Raw genomic sequence first — 5,104 nt, forward strand, 5'->3', positions numbered from 1 at the left:
TTTCAAAAAAAAAAAAAAAAAAAAAAAATACAAGAAAATAGCCAGGTGTAGTGGCACACACCTGCAGTCCCAGCTACTCGGGAGGCTGAGGCAAGAGGATCACCTCAAGGCAGCAGGCAAAGGCTGCAGTGCACACCATTGCACTCTAGCCTGGGCAACAGAGCAAGTAGAGATGGGGTCTTGCCATGTTGGCCAGGATGGTCTCGATCTCTTGACCTTGTGATCTGCCCACCTCGGCCTCCCAAAGTGCTGAGATTATAGGCGTGAGCCACCATGCCCAGTTGGTTTCAGGACACTTTTACACTCCTAAAAATTACAAAGAACCCACCAGGAGGTTCGTTTATGTGTATCATATTTTTTGATATTTACCGTATTAGAAACTAAAATTGAGAAAATTTAAAAACACTTCTTTATTAATTCATTTTAAAAGAACAATAAACCCATCATGCTAATGTAAATAACACATTTTTATTTAAAATAATTATATTCTCCAAAACAAAAAACCCCATAAAGAGTGGCATTGTTTTACAGTTGTATAAATCTCTTTGCTATCTGGCTTAATAGAGGACAGTTGGTTCTCATATCTGCATTCAGTCTATTGCAGTATGATGTTTTGGTTGAATGACATGAAGAGAATCTGGCCTCACACGGATATGAAGTTGGAAAACGAAGGGCCTCACAGGTCCACTGAAAGGGTCTGCAGAATCCCAGGGGTCCTCAGACCACACGCTGAGAACCGCTGCACTGGAGCTTGGCACATGACAATAAAGATGGGGCTAGGGAGGGAATAAAAAAGCCTGTTCTGAGGTCTTTGTATTAATGTGAAATATCTGTTTACAATTCTGTCATTTTCAGGATCCTACAGTTGGGGATTGGGAAATTCCATACTTGTCAATTCTTCCCCATTTCCAGCACAGCATAGAAGTATGACTCATGTCTTTTAAATAGTAAAATGAAAAAAGGGCTACATTTATAATTTAAAATACAGTTGTTGATTGATTTATTTATTTTTATTTTTATTTTTTTTTAGACGGAGTCTCACTTCTTCACCCAGGCTAGAGTGCAATGGCGCAATTTCGGCTCACTGCAACCTCCGCCTCCTGGGTTCAAGCAGTTCTCCTGCCTCAGCCTCCCGAGTAGCTGGGATTTCAGGCACCCACCACCACGCCTGGCTAATTTTTGTATTTTTAGTAGAGACGGGGTTTCACCATGTTGGCCAGGCTGGTCTCAAACTCCTGACCTCAAGCGATCTGCCTGCCTTGGCCTCCCAAAGTGCTGGGGTTACAGGCGTGAGGCACCAGCCACAGTTGTTGATTTTTTTTTTTTTCTTTTTTTTTTAGACAAGGCCTCACTCTGTTTCCGAGACTGGAGTACAGTGGCACCGTCAGAGCTCACTGCAGCCTCAAACTCCAGGGCTTAAGCCATCTTCCCAGCTTGGTTTCCCAACCAGCTGGGACCACAGGTACGTGCCACCGTGACTGGCTCATTTTCAAATTCTTTTGTAGAGATGGGGTCTTCCTATGTTGCCCAGGCTGGTCTTGAACTGCTGGCTTCAAGTGATCCTCCTGCCTCAGCCTCCCAAAGTACAGGGATTACAGGCATGAGCCACTGTACCTAGCCCACAGTAGTTGACTTTAATGGAGAGAGACACTTTATCTAATCATCCATCCCTGAGTACTAAAAATATGAAAAGATTGTATACTTTAAATCTGTAGGCCAGGCGAGGCGACTCACCCCTGTAATACTAGCACCTTGGGAGACCGAGGCAGGCAGATCACCTGAGGTCAAGAGTTGTTTTTTGTTTTTTTTTTTTTTTTTTGAGACAGAGTCTTGCTCCATCACCCAGGCTGGAGTGCAGTGGTGCCATCTCGGCTCACTGCAAGCTCCACCTCCTGGATTCAAGCAATTCTCCTGCCCCAGCCTCCTCAGTAGCTGGGACTACAGGCGCACACCACCACGCCCAGCTAATTTTTGTATTTTTAGTAGAGACGGGTTGTACCATGTTGGCCAAGATGGCCTCAATCTCTTGACCTCATGATCTGCCCGCCTCAGCCTCCCAAAGTGGTGGGATTACAGGCATGAGCCAGCACTCCTGGCCAAGGTCAGGAGTTCGAGACCAGCTTGGCCAACATGGCAAAACCCCATCTCTACTAAAAACACAAAAATTAGCCAGGCATGGTAGTGGGGGCCTGTAATCCAGCTGCTCAGGAGGCTGAGGCAGGAGAATCACTTGAACCCGGGAGGCAGAAGTTGCTGTGAGCTGAGATCAGGCCCCTGGATACAGGGAAAGAAAAAGGAAAGGAAAGATAAAAGGAAAGGGAAAGGGGGAGGGGGAGGGAAAGGGGAAGGGAAAAGGGAAGGGGAAGGGGAGGGAAGGGAAGAAGGGAAAGGAAAGGAAGAGGAAAGGAAAAGGGAAGGAAGGAAGGAAGGAAAGAAGGAAGGGGAGAGAATATAATTTTTAAAAAATTAATGATTTCAGGAAATACTAAAATGAGCCTGTCTCTTCATTTCTGTGGATTTCTTGTCACTATATAGATGAAATAATGTTTTATGTCATTCTGCAGCAAAACAAACCAATATTTACTTCTATTTACACTTCAATTATGAAAGCTAATTGTTGGATTAAATCAATTGCAACTGGGTTATATCAAACGTCACAGTGTTGTTAAAACCTTTAGTTACTGTGTAATAATCTGGAAGTGTCACCTAAAATTCTGGATTACCAGCTTTCTGGGAAAATGGAAATTCTGGCAGTACTTGCGCCAAATCCTCAGATGGAAATCGTTACTGAGAGGTGAATACCAGAGACGCTCCGTAGTCCCTTGTAGTCCTACCACTTCCTGTGGTCCCCAGCAGTGAATCCTCAACCTACCTATCCTTACAGTCATTTGAGTTTTCAGTTCCTGGTACATGAGAAACTTTACACTGTTTTCAGGACTGTTAACAGTTTGCTAGTACGGCTGGATTTATATCACGAAACTCCAACAAGTCAATGTATTCATGGATCCACCTGACATGATATTAACAAAGAACCTGTTAGCTCAATGTTTCTCAAAGTATGGCGGACAGGAACTGCATGTGAACTGAGAATCTCTGGAAATAAGCCTGAGAATCTCTGGAAATAAGCCTGAATCTCCTCCTCCTCCTCCTCTTCTTTGTTTTGTTTTTTTTTTTTTTGGCGGGGGACAGGGTCTTGCTCTGTTGCCCAGGCTGAAGTGCAGTGGCACAACCACAACTCACTGTAGCCTCAACCTCCCAGGCTCAAGCAATCTTCCTACCTGGACCTCCCAAAGTGCTGGGATTACAGGCATGAGCCACCACGCTCTGCCTGGAGTGTGCATTTGAAATGAGTTCTCCAAATGATTCTCATGTATACTCAATTTTGAGAACCAATGTCCTAAAGCAGAAAAACAATTCATTATTTTGCAAATTGTTCTCTCTTCAGTGGTTTTTTGACAGAATACGTAAATTCTAAGATAATTCAAAGGAAGAATTTACTCTTAGCTGGACAGATCAGGGAAGGCCATTCTGGGAGATGGTGGCATTTGAGCCAGCCCTTGATGAAAACACAGGATGGAGACATGTGCAGAATGGTGCCCCAGGGGGCGGAAACTGCGTGAGCAAAGGCACAGAGGCAGGAAAAGGGCATGTGTAGGGAAGGGCAAGCAACTTCCTTTGGTTGTCATAAGGGTTCACTAAAGGGAGTAGAAGCCAAGGAGGGTGGCTGACTCCCGTAATCCCAGCACTTTGGGAGGCCAAAGTGGGAGGATCACTTAAGCCCAGGAGTTTGAGACCAGCCTGGGCAACATAGTGAGGCCCTGTCTCTATTATTTTTATTTTTATTTTAGATGGAGTCTCATTCCATTGCCCAGGCTGGAGTGCAGTGGTGCGATCTCAGCTCACTGCAACCTCCGCCTCCCGGGTTAGAGCGATTCTTCTGCCTCAGCTTCCCAAGTAGCTGGGACTACAGGCGTGCACCACCATGCCCAGCTAATGTTTTGTATTTTTAGTAGAGATGGAGTTTCACCATGTTGGCCAGGATGGTCTTGACCTCATGATCCACCCACCTTGGCCTCCCAGTGTGCTGGGATTACAGGCATAAGCCACTGCGCCGAGCCTATTTTTTTTTTAAATGGGGGGAGTAGAGGATACTTACCAAGCTTGGCAAAGAGGCAGGGCCTGTCATTAACAGACATGACTGCCTGACTAAGGCACATGGCAGGAAGGTTTTCAAATGAGGGCTAATATGATCAGAACCATGCGTTGGAAGGATTTGTCAGGCATGAGTAGGAGCGGAAAAATAAGAAGCCAAGATGTGCTTTCATGGTGCTTAAACTAAAGGGATAATACTGGGAATAGAAAGAAGGAGACAGAGCTGGGCACGGTGGCTCACACCTGTAATCCCAGCACTTTGGGAGGCCGAGGTGGGCAGATCACCTGAGGCCAGGAGTTCAAGACCAGCCTGGCCAACATAGTGAAACCCTATCTCTACTAAAAATACAACAATTAGCTGGGGGTGGTGGCAGGCACCTGTAATCCCAGCTACTCAGGAGGCTGAGGCAGGAGAATCACTTGAACCTGGAAGGTGGTGGTTGCAGTAAGCCACGATGGTGCCACTGCACTCCAACCTGGGTGACAGAGACTTTGTCAGAAAGGAAGGGAGGGAGGATGGGAGTGAGGGAGGGAAGGAAGGAGGGTGGAAAGAAGGAGGGAAGGAAGGAGGGAAGGAAGGAGGGAAGGAAGGAAGGAAGGAAGGAAGGAAGGAAGGGAGATTTCTGAGCTACGTTAGCGGTAAAAGTCACAGATTAGACTCGCAACTGTGATCTTGCAAAAGGCAGAGTAGGCCGGGTGCAGTGGCTCACACCTGTAATCCCAGCCCTATGGGAGGCTGAGGCGGGAGGATCATGGGGTCAAGAGATGGAGACCATCCTAGCTAACACAGTGAAACCCTGTCTCTACTAAAAATACAAAAAATTAGCTGGGTGTGGGGGCATGCACCTGTACTCCCAGCTACTCAGGAGGCTGACAGGAGAATTGCCTGAACCCAGGAGGCGGAGGTTGCAGTGAGCCGAGATCGCGCCACTGCACTCCAGCCTGGGTGACA

This window comes from Mandrillus leucophaeus, unplaced genomic scaffold, assembly GCF_000951045.1.
Source record: "Mandrillus leucophaeus isolate KB7577 unplaced genomic scaffold, Mleu.le_1.0 Scaffold266, whole genome shotgun sequence".
NCBI classification, from domain to species: Eukaryota; Metazoa; Chordata; class Mammalia; order Primates; family Cercopithecidae; genus Mandrillus; species Mandrillus leucophaeus.